Below are 12,114 nucleotides of genomic sequence, written 5' to 3' on the forward strand. Positions count from 1 at the left end.
AGATCAATAGATACATAGATGCATAGATAGACATGCTATCTGCCCTTAGCCGGGTTTTCACTGATCCTTGGCAACGATTTTTATTTATATCTTCACTGAATCACAATGTTTTTGCAAACATTTTTGTCAATAACTCAGATCCCTATTTAGCTTCTCACCATTATCCCTACACTCAAAAGATGCCACATTAATTCAACAAATATTTTCTCAGTATACCAGCCAGTGTGATACATCCTGAAGACACACTGTTCAACAAGACAAATTACTGCCCTCATAGTCTGACTTCTAGTCGGTCAAAGAGATAATCAACAATGAAATAAACAACTACAGTTCTGATAATCAGTTCTGAATATTCACTGGAAGGACTGATGCTGAAGCTGAAACTCCAATACTTTGGCCACCTGATGCAAAGAACTGACTCACTAGAAAAGACCCTGATGCTGGGAAAGATTGAAGACCAGAGGAGAAGGGGACAACAGAAAATGAGATGGTTGGGCCAAAGAACTAAATAGACATTTCCCCAAAGAAAACATACGGATGGCTAACAAACACATGAAAAGATGCTCAACATCACTCATTGTCAGAGAAATGCAAATCAAAACCACAATGAGGTACCACTTCACACCAGTCAGAATGGCTGCGATCCAAAAATCTGCAAGCAATAAATGCTGGAGAGGGTGTGGAGAAAAGGGAACCCTCCTACACTGTTGGTGGGAATGCAAACTAGTACAGCCACTATGGAGAACAGTGTGGAGATTCCTTAAAAAATTGCAAATAGAACTCCCTTATGACCCAGCAATCCCACTGCTGGGCATACACACCGAGGAAACCAGAATTGAAAGAGACACATGTACCCCAATGTTCATCGCAGCACTGTTTATAATAGCCAGGACATGGAAACAACCTAGATGTCCATCAGCAGATGAATGGATAAGAAAGCTGTGGTACATATACACAATGGAGTATTACTCGGCCGTTAAAAAGAATTCATTTGAATCAGTTCTGATGAGATGGATGAAACTGGAGCCGATTATACAGAGTGAAGTAAGCCAGAAAGAAAAACACCAATACAGTATACTAACACATATATATGGAATTTAGAAAGATGGCAATGACGACCCTGTATGCAAGACAGGAAAAAAGACGCAGCTGGGTATAACGGACTTTTGGACTCAGAGGGAGAGGGAGAGGGTGGGATGATATGGGAGAATGGCATTCTATCATGTATACTATCATGTAAGAATTGAATCGCTAGTCTATGTCTGACGCAGGATACAGCATGCTTGGGGCTGGTGCATGGGGATGACCCACAGAGATGTTATGGGGAGGGAGGTGGGAGGGGGGTTCATGTTTGGGAACACATGTAAGAATTAAAGATTTTAAAATTAAAAAAAATAAAAAACTATAAAAAAAAAAAAAGAAGAAAATGAGATGGTTGGATGGCATCCCTGACTCGATGGACGTGAGTTTGAGTAAGCTCTGGGAGTTGGTGATTGACAGGGAAGCCTGGCATGCTGCAGTCCATAGGGTTGCAAAGAATAGGACACAACTGAGTGACTGAACTGAATTGATGATGTTAATAGATACTACTAGAAAAATAAATATAATAGATGATCAATTTAACATCCTCTTAAACATAATAGAAGATCTATTTAAGATGAAGCTTCAGGAGAAACCACCTTAAAACCTCATTAAGTTTTTATATTTTTGCTAAAACTGAAGTTAAGATTCACTCAGGTTAGTAGAATTGCAATGAGAGTACAGAATAAGGAATTTATTGTAGGGGTTAGTCCTCATGTGAGGGGGGGCAGCTGATGAGAAAGTCAGGGGAGCCAATGGAAAAGCCTGGGCAGCCTACTGCCTCTGCAGAGTTGAGCCTGATGTTGCTATAGAATCATGAAGACCAGAAATCGTGAAGAAATGGAAAGCTGAAGGTGAAAGAGAGCAAGGGCAAACTGAAATCTGCAGGGAAAACAACTGGAAATCACAAGGATTGACTACTGAAACTGTCTTTCAACAACTCTAAACTTGATCTTACAGGTGGTCTGCAGGAATAGCTAGCCCCTTCTTCACAGTTACACACATATGCCTCCAACCCAGAGAAGCTAAAGTTGGAGATTTGATCAAAGATCTGACGGAGCTATGGCTCAGGAGGCTGCCACACCCCAAAATGTAAGCCATCATAACACTGAGATGCTGAAGTTCCTAGTGCTCTGCATTATCATTCAGAGAGTTTAAAGATTTTAAAGAGTTTAAAGAGTTTAAAGATGTGCCTGCTGCTTCACTTTTCAAATCTCATGCAAAATATATCTTGTATTCAAGGCTAACCCAGAACTACACACTAAAGGGAATTCTAGGAATTCTAGGTCAACACATCTAGCATAAAGTCACCATACTTGCCTAATATACAAAGAGAAGGGGGAAGAACCAGACAGAAGGAAGGAAAAGCAAAAACACTTGGAAACTTAAAAAAAAAAGTTTCAGAATTTTTATGAGATGACAGCAACAATGACTGGATGATATCGGATAAGATAGAGACTGGCCATGACCGTAGATTGGAGATGTGCGGAAGAGACTAATTTTAAGTGTCCTTGTAGATCACGATGTGGAGTATGGATTTACTCCAAATTTCATGGGAAATCATGGAACAGTTTTAACCAGGAAACTGACTTAACAATTATGTAGAGAATGCAAGTGAAAGTGAAAGTCGCTCAGTTCTGCCCAACTCTTTGCAACCCGAATGACATGGTTTCATATATCACCTGCACAGATTGAGACATTTGTGTACCTCTCTCATGATTTCTGTCTTATGTACTTCTTACCTAAATTATTTTTCACTTAATAATTTCATTTACAAAATATCTTACTTACTATTTTTCTTTGTGACCCCATGGAATTCTCCAGGTCAGAATACTGGAATGGGCAGCCCTTTCCCTTCTCCAGGGGATCTTCCCAACCCAGGGATCCAACCCAGGTCTCTCACAGTGCAGGTGGACTCTTTACCAGCTGAGCCACAAGAGAAGCTCAGAGAATTGAAGGAACATATAAGTACCGAGAGCAGGGATATTCTGTGGTAAGCATTTGACAAATGATAATGGAGAGGAAGGGTTTTTTAAAAGTTCACTTCAAGAGTAAGAGCCACAAAAGTGTCTGAAAACTTAAGATTTTTCCCCCAGATTGCATTCCTTAAGAAAGAGAACAAGAATGGCTTATAGGGCTTCTGTTTTTAGTGACTAGGTAAATAGCAATATCACTGATGAAGATGGGAAATACTGGAAGATTAGACTTTGAAGTGGAGGAAGAAAGGAAATTAAATATGGCATTCAGTACCTGCTAATTTTGAGGTGCTTTTGGGACATCCAGATGTGGAAGAGTAAAATAACTTGTTCAAAGTTAAGAATATTTACAATAATGGCATGACTATTTTCCATTAACTCAAACTTAACAAACACTCTATAACACTTTGGGACTTTGTTAATTCTTTCTCATTCTTCATATTCAACAATTTAAACAATTTTCCTATTACTTAAATATTTCACTGAGCACTTACCATGCTCTCAATATGAAGATGAATACAATTTAGCCTTTCTTTCATGGAGCTCCTAGTCTACTACTATAGCAGAGAAAGAAGGACACCAATTTTACAGTCAATATGGAAAGTAACACGCTATCTCTGCAAGTTCCATTTGATTGACGTCTATGTGTTACATTCCTTTCATCCTTTGTCCTTCCACCTTCTATCCACTGGTCTTATAGTTGGAATCTTGTTACTTTGCATCTGGACCAGGGGTGGGCAAACTAAATCCCACAAGCTGTTCAACTGTTTCTGTAAATAAAGTTTCATTGGAACATAGCCATGCCTATTCATTTAAGTATAGTCTATGACTGCTTTCATATTATAAAGGCAGAGTTGAGCAGCTGTGGCCTGCTAAACCTGAAATATTATCTGACCCTTAGAAACATTTGTAGAACATATAGACCAAAGTGACTTTTATGTGAGCTCCTTATTTACTCTTTCCTTCAGTCCAACGCTTCTTATACAACACTGTTATATTAATATCTTAAAAGTTGTTATAATCCTTTCTTCAAAGAGACATGGTATACTTAAATAAATATAAAAAACATTCTAAAAATGCCTTTGAATATATTATAACCTGCTCATAATCCTTCAACAGCTCTCTACTGCTTATGAATTAAATATGAACACCCATTCTGACATTCAAAAGCTTCTATTATATGTTCAAGACCTAATTTTTAGGCTTATCTCCAATTACACCCCAGTAGAGGTACTTCAGTCAAATTGGTCTCCTTCCTATTTCTGTGATTTCTCCTCTTCCTGAAAAACCCCTTTCTACCATCCTCTTTACAGGTTCAGTGATATCCATTTGTGAGGATAATGTTAGTATCCAAAACAGACAAACTCTTAAATTCCTGACTTAATACACACAAATAAAGTTTTACCAACATACTAGTTTCATGCTTGTGTTCTCAGTCATTAGTGTAAGGTGAAGTGTGGTGAGGGCTTCCCAGGTGGTGCTAGTGGTAAAGAACCCACCTGCCAATGCAGGAGACCGTAAGAGACCTAGGTTCCATCCCTGGGTCAGAAAGATCCCCTGGAGGAGGGCATGGCAACCCACTCCAGTGCTCTTGCCTGGAGAATCCCCATGGACAGAGGAGCCTGGTGGGCAACAGCGCACAGGGTCGCACATAATCAGGCATTAATGAAACAACTTAGCATGCAGAGACACACCCAGGATGTGTGGTAAGTGTGACAGTCCACTCTACAAAGTCACTCATGACGGCCACCTTTAACACAAATCCTTCAAGATCAGCTTTGACCTCAGTGTCCAGTCAGCAGGCAGAGAAAAGATAGTAGAGAAAGGATACCTTTTCTTAATCCCAAAGACATCACACACATTGCTTCTGCCTACATTTCACTGATGAGAATTGGTCATATGGTCCCACATAATTTCAAGGGAGTTTGAGAAGCGTGGTCCCTCGTCAAGCATCTATTCCTCAGCAACAAGTCGGCGTGATCAGCGGGGAGTATGAATCTTTGATAGACAATTAGCACTCTCTGTAGAACTATCTTTCATTGCACATCTCCATACTACCTTCCTAGTCAGAAAAATTCTCTTCCCAATTCAACTTTTGTAGCACTTCATTTTTATCTATTATTAGGTTCCAACATGGTCAGTCTATCAAGTATTTGATAGACATATATTATCTTTCACTTGATTTATCTTTTAACTTTTCTGACACTATCCTTTTTTTTTTTTTTTTGACACTATCCTTTACTGACCTTACTTTCCTGACAATATTCTTCATATCCAAAGAATACAAAGTGAATGAATGATGAGTGAAACATTCTTGTGTGGAATTTCATCTTGAATTTGTTGTTCAGGAAATAATTTTTATGCACAAGGCATTCAAAATTTTCCTACAGAGGGAAACTTTTGTAATACCAAGACTGATATTTGAATGCTGCAAGAGGAAATTGACTCAGTGAATGTTTCCCGAGAGAAAATACCCCTGACGTGACAAGGAGATTCACAGATAATCCTTGCTACAAATACACGACATATTTAGAACGTGGCTGGCTATTCACTTCTAGAAACTGCTATGGGTTGCACTGTGCTCCTCCTTTCCAGCCAACAAGAAGAGAGATATTGACGTCTTAGCCTCCAGTACTTCAGAATGTGGCCTTATTTGGAAAGAGGTCTTGACAGAGCTAATCAAATTAAAATGAGGTCATTGTAATGGGTTCTATTCCAGTAAGACTGGTGTCATTAACAAATAAAAAATGAAAAATTCAAACACAGAGATAGACTTGCACAGAGGAAAGATGATTCAAAGAGGCACAGGGAGAAGGAAGAGAAAATGGATCAGAGACTGTAGCTATGGTGCCATTAGCTGCATAACAGCTGGGATAGCAGAATCTGGAAGGCAGTGGGAAGAGTTATTCCTCTTGGGTTTCAGAGGGAGCATGGCCCTGCTTCCTTATTGGTTTTGGGCATCTCATCTCCAGAACTGGGAGACAACAACTTTTTCTCTCAGAAAGTCTGGCTTTTTCTCTCTCTTCCACTGTCATTGCCAGCTCCTCAGAGAGGGCTTCCCTGGCCAATCGAAAGCATGACTACTGTCCACTATCCCCACATCATAATCTAGCTTAGCATATTAATTGTCTGCGTCTCTCCTTAAAATGTAAACTATAGGGCAGTGTACTTGTCTCATTCTGTTGTGGCTTTAATCCCTCTGTGCATAGCCACAGTGACTCATATATCACAGAACCTCAATAAACAATCGGTGAATGAATTACTGATAGTTTCTTTTTTATATATATAAAGTAGGAAAGTTAGTCAAATAAATCATCACATTTTTAAATTTAAATACACAGATTCTGAAACTAAACTTACTGGGTTTAAAACCCTGCCTTGCCATTTCACAGCTCCTACTTGGGGCAAGTTTAATAACCTCTGTTATTAATTTTCACATTTGTAAAATGGAGGTAAATGGCAACCCACTCCACTGTTCTTGCCTGGAGAATCCCAGGGACGGGGGTGCCTGGTAGGCTGCCGTCTCTGGGGTCACACAGAGTTGGACACGACTGAAGCGACTCAGCAGCAGCAGCAGCAGCAGCTATACCTAAGGTATTGGATTGTTACTGTGATCGAATGAATAGTACATAAAATATTTAGAGCTACATCAGCACATGGTAAAATATTAACATTTGGATGGCTCAGCGGTAAAGAATCTGCCTGCAAAGCAGGAGACACAGGAGATGCAAGTTCAATCCCTCTTTCAGGAATATTCCCCGGAGGAAGAAATGGCAATCCACAACAGTATTCTAGTCTAGAAAATCCCATGGACAGAGAATCCTGGTTGGCTACAGTTCATAGGGTCGCAAAGAGTTGGACACAACAGCATGCACGCAGATGCAGATTTGCTGTTATTATCATTATTATCACTAAAGATATGCAAAGTATAGTTTATTTATTTTAGTTGATTAAAAAGTGGTTAAGGCCTTTTTTTTCTGCCTACAAAGACTAATCTATATAGTTAGGGAAACTGTATGTTATTCAAATAAAATTAAACTTTTTGATTTAAAGCAAATGATATAACACAAATACAAAATTTGTAATATTTGAGGAAATAATTATGGTGAAATGAATATAATTAACATGTTGTTTAGTTGCTCAGTCATGTCTGACTCTTTGCAATCCCATGGACTGCATGCAGCATGCCAGGCTTTCCTGTCCTTCACCATCCATGGAGCTTGCTCAAACTCATATCCATTGAGTCTGTGTTGCCATCCAACCATCTCATCCTCTGTCATCCCCTTCTCCTCCTGCCCTCAATCTTTCCCAGCATCAGGGTATTTTCTAATGAGTTGGCTCTTTGCATCAGGTGGCCAAAGTATTGGAGCTTGAGCTTGAGCTTCAGCATCAGTCCTTCCAATGAATATTCAAGATTGATTTCCTTTAGGATTGACTGGCTTGATTATACATCATATAGTTATTACCAAGTGAATGGTACTGCTTAGGACTGATTTCACCATCTCGCATCATCTGCATTACAAAGTTGTGTTCCAAGAAGCATTGTTTACAAGAGACTTAACTAGAGGTTACAAATTAACTTCTGAAGTATTTCTAAAAGCAGTTCTTTAGTGATGTGAAGAGACCCAGTGTCTGGCAGAAATATACAGAAAAATATAGGCTGTCTCGGGACTCTCACAGCAGGGACCCCAAAATTTGGGATAAGTATGCTGCTTATTAATGGTATTCTTTCTCATGGAGGAATTCCTGAGGCATTTTCACTTTAACTTTGCCATTAAAGTCTCTTAATATTCAAAGCTCATCTTCAGGATCTAGAGATCTTATTAGGACACACCATTTTCAACACCTACCAATTGGGAATATTCAGATTCTCAAGCATAATGGACAGAAAAGAGTGTGGTTTCCAAGCCCAATCTAGCCATCTGTGCTAGGTGGTTCCATGCAAACACCCTGAAAAAATTGATTTTGCTTGCAAATTTATAAATTTGGTCATAAATTCTCTGTGTTTGTTTAGCGTTCCTCCACTGAGCAGCAGAGATGCTCAGTGGTAATGACAAACTCAGATATGCACATTTAGGTGATTATTTTGGATTCCAAACACCTGCGCCAAGAGCTGGTCAGTATTCACTAATCCCAGTTATCCTCCAGCTGCCATGTGACTTGTCTCATACATGGGCTAGGAAAAGATCAAGTATCTTACCCTGTTTCCCCTACACCAGCCCTATCTCTGATTTTCAAGTCTTTCTATAATTGCTTCAGTCAATGTTTTAACATATTAAGTGGATATTTATGGAAAATCAATTTGGAACACTATAATTAGCAAGTACCATAAGCCTGGAAATGTTGATGCAAAGCATTCAACTCCAGGAAGGGATTTACTGTAATAAAATTTATATAAAATTACCTATGACATTTACCAGTACTGACTTGGTCGAGGCTTAAATTTTGGTTTTTATTTTATTTATTTGAGATACTGTATATATCATAGCCATTATCTTATTTTCTCAAACAGTGATGAGAAAGCTATATTTGACCAAAATGGAATGTTATCTATAAGTATGTAGTTTAAATATTTTCAGTATTATGTTGGGAGGAGTAAAAAATTCAGTTTTGTACTCCACTGGTAAAATTATTTTAATGTTCTTAATACATGAAAAAGGTATACTAAAATTAACTACATATATTTTTAATTTTTATTTTTATTAGAATTTTTTCTTGCAATGAACCAATCTCTTCTCTTCTTTTCCCTCCTCTTCTCTTTCTCTGACTCTCTGTTTCTCTCTGTCTGTTGATGGAATAACATGTTGTTACCATGTTGATTCTAGCCAGTAACTCCAGAAATGAAATTAGAGTGGCTGCTCTGAAAGCCAAGGTCCAAGATGAAAACCTCTTCAGTATCTTTGGGTGTATGCATAATGAATAAATAGCTCAATATTGAATAGCATTGTGTTCTAACTACCTTTTAGACTTTTATTTCTACCAGAAATATCTGAGGAGAAGGTGTGCTAAATAAAAACGCAAATTTCTAGGCTGCAACCATAGTAATCCTGATTCAGTAGATCTCTAGTGACACCTATTTAAAAAAAAAAAAAAAAACACTCAGGTGAGTCTTAAGTGATCACTTGTGTTAAATGATTTAGAAACAGCACTTTTCAGAAACAACAATTTCTAGACTAAAAGACTCTTTCATAATGCTCAAACATTCCTTCCTAGCTTTCTTGATGACTGATTTCTCAGGATCTTGTCTTTTTTGCAGGGCCAAAACTGTCAAAAAACTTAGTGGTGGAGCAGAGACTCAAACCCACTTTTCTGGCCCACTCTTTTTACCATGTTGCCTGTTCCACTGTAGACCCAGTCTGCCCAGCAGGGTGCCTGACTGACTGATCTGATTATAAGAGTCATGAGGAATCTCAGGTTTTCAAGGTAGCTGCATAGCTAGAGAATGAAAAGGGCCATAACATGCCACTCAATTTACAGAAAAAAAGAATTCAACAATATTTACCCTTCTATAGCAGAAGAAACGACTTTGTTTCTATTAACTTTACTGTCTAAAACATGACAAAATAGATAGATGGAGCTATTACAATGATAGCTTAATAAAAATAATAAATGAAAAATTCAGGATAGTGGTTTCCTTTGGGGAAGGGTAGTTCAACTGTGGTTGGCGTGTTTCACTTCTAACTTGGGACATAACAATATTATTTATAGCTATTAAATTTAATTTGATATTTAAATAAAGTAGTATTATATGTTTATCTAGAAATAAGAATTCCATGGACTAGAATTCACTTTCACTTTTCATGGAGTTAAATGATGAAATAAACAAGGAAATAAATAGAAAATGGTTGCCTCTGAGGGCCTAACAGGGTTTCTCTGGTGGCTCAGCAGTAAAGAACCCGCCTGCCCATGCAGAGTATCTGGGTTTGATCCCTGGGTTGGGAAGATTCCCTGGAGTAGGAAATGGCAACCCATTTTAGTATTCCTGCCCATGAAATCTCATGGACAGAGGAGCATGGTGGGCTAATAGTCCATAGGATCACAGTGGAGGAGGGCACAGGGAACTCTATTTTTATTATGAATCTCATATTACTAGTTGACATTTCATACTATACAGTACACTCTTCAATTGATCCAAAACTTAAATAAAATATATAAAAGACACAAGCTTAGTTACTGTTTTGTTTTGGTTTTTAATTTTGTTTTCTTGTTTTTTAGAAACAAGTTAATTTGGGTACTTCCCTTATGTAGTTCTTTCTAAATGGAAAGTAAAAAAGAAATGTGTGTTTTTCTTACCATTCATTTAAGTTGTTATCTTTACACTATTCTGATCTGGGTTCTTTATGAGTTTTTTGGCCTGCTTGAATACTTTCTGCCTTTTCAGTATCTTTCAAAGCCTCAAATATTTTATTAAAGATCAATTCTTTTACCATTTTAATCTTTCATTTCAATACAGAGTGTCTCTATTTCTGTAAATCTAATAGTCACAAAAGTAATTTGTTCTTTTTCAAGGAGCTTCCTAATTCATCTCAATGTTGTGTGGCATTGCAGTTTCACTGGGTTTGTTTACCACTTCAGCAATCTGTACAACATTTGAATCTGTCAATCCCTGATTTTGTTACAATTAAACTTGCTTTAATGGATAACAAATACACTTGCCCCAGGTTTAGATACAATGAACTGAAGAATAGGAACCAGGTTGCTGTTATATGGAACTGTCAGGAGGCTTATGTTGCTTTATTCTTGTTCTATTTTTGTATATAGATTCTATATCTCAAGGGAATTTCAAAGGTTGTCAACGTTTAGATTAATGAAACAATTCACCACAAGAAGTCTATTCTCTAGAAAAAAGAAATGTATACTTTATGTGGCCCCTAATAATTTCAAGTATTTTCTCTAAACATCAGGGTTTCCTTTAAAAATTGTGTATTATTGACACAAACACAGTGTAGAACATTCCAATAAAAAATAGTTTATAAATATGCTGGTTTCAGATATTCCCATTCATTTACACATTATTTCCCACTAGCTTCATAACCTTTGGGAAACTGGTTAACCTCTCCATGCCTCGATTTTCTCTTCTATAAATTGAGGTTTAAAATACTATCAACATTATAAGATTGAATAATTTAATAATAAATTGAACACTTATGCATACTTACCATGCATCAGGCATTGTTTTAAGCCTCTCATGTGTAATTATTATTTAATCCTCAGAACAACCCATGGGAGATTTACTCTTATCAACATCTGAGTTTTATAGATTAGGAAGGTGATCTGGGCAGTTGAGATATGACAGTGGTGTCTATGATCTACAACAGACATGGTTTCTATTCTTCAGGAGCTCATATAATATATGGAAGATAGTTCAAATCAAGGGTGATTAGTGCTTGGGCACGAGTACATAGGAGGTGGCATGGCAGGAGAAAACAGGAGGCTCTAATGTACTCTAGAGAGTGATGGAAAACCCTTCAGGCAAAGATGGCCCCATTTGATGAAGTAGCAAAGGCTGAACTTCATAAGAGTTCTGAAGATGACAAGGATGATCTCAGTTGGTGTCCTTTGGTAGATGGGTATCAAACGAAAGGACTGAAGACAAGTCTTTTTAGGATGAATGGAGGAAAGTGGTGGCTATTTTTTTTTTTCTGTAGTAGTATTCATAAATGTCAACTGGATGGGGAAAGTTAGCAGAGAGGAGGCCAGCTCTGGTCAAGGGCAGTCAGTAGAGTGTGACCAGGCTTTGCTTGTCTCTGCTTTGACCCTCAGAGGGAGAAAGCAGCACAGAAAGCCACTCCTCTTGACCACTTGCCCCACCTGCTTTTAGTCCATGAACACATCAGAGATCACTACATGCTGAGAAATAGCAGGGGATATTGCAGATACAATGTATGCCCTTAGGGCCTTTACATTGCTAACTGAACCAAACAAACGTAAAGACTTCACTATAGAAATCATCACTCTCCTACAAGGAAAAATTAAAAAACAGTGTTTCAGAACAGGCAGGCTCAGGCTCAATTCTAATTGATGTTTCCTTTAATAACAGAATTGACAGATGAACTTA

The 12,114-nt window shown here is 37.9% G+C and overlaps 1 protein-coding gene across 1 annotated transcript in view; it reads right to left on the bottom strand.

The window, feature by feature from the left end:
* The window catches only part of KCTD8 (potassium channel tetramerization domain containing 8), a 275,956-nt gene that overhangs the window by 37,320 nt on the left and 226,522 nt on the right, over window positions 1-12,114 (bottom strand). The window lies entirely within an intron of this gene.

The sequence above is a fragment of the Budorcas taxicolor genome, chromosome 6 (genome assembly GCF_023091745.1).
Source record: "Budorcas taxicolor isolate Tak-1 chromosome 6, Takin1.1, whole genome shotgun sequence".
Lineage (NCBI taxonomy): Eukaryota > Metazoa > Chordata > Mammalia > Artiodactyla > Bovidae > Budorcas > Budorcas taxicolor.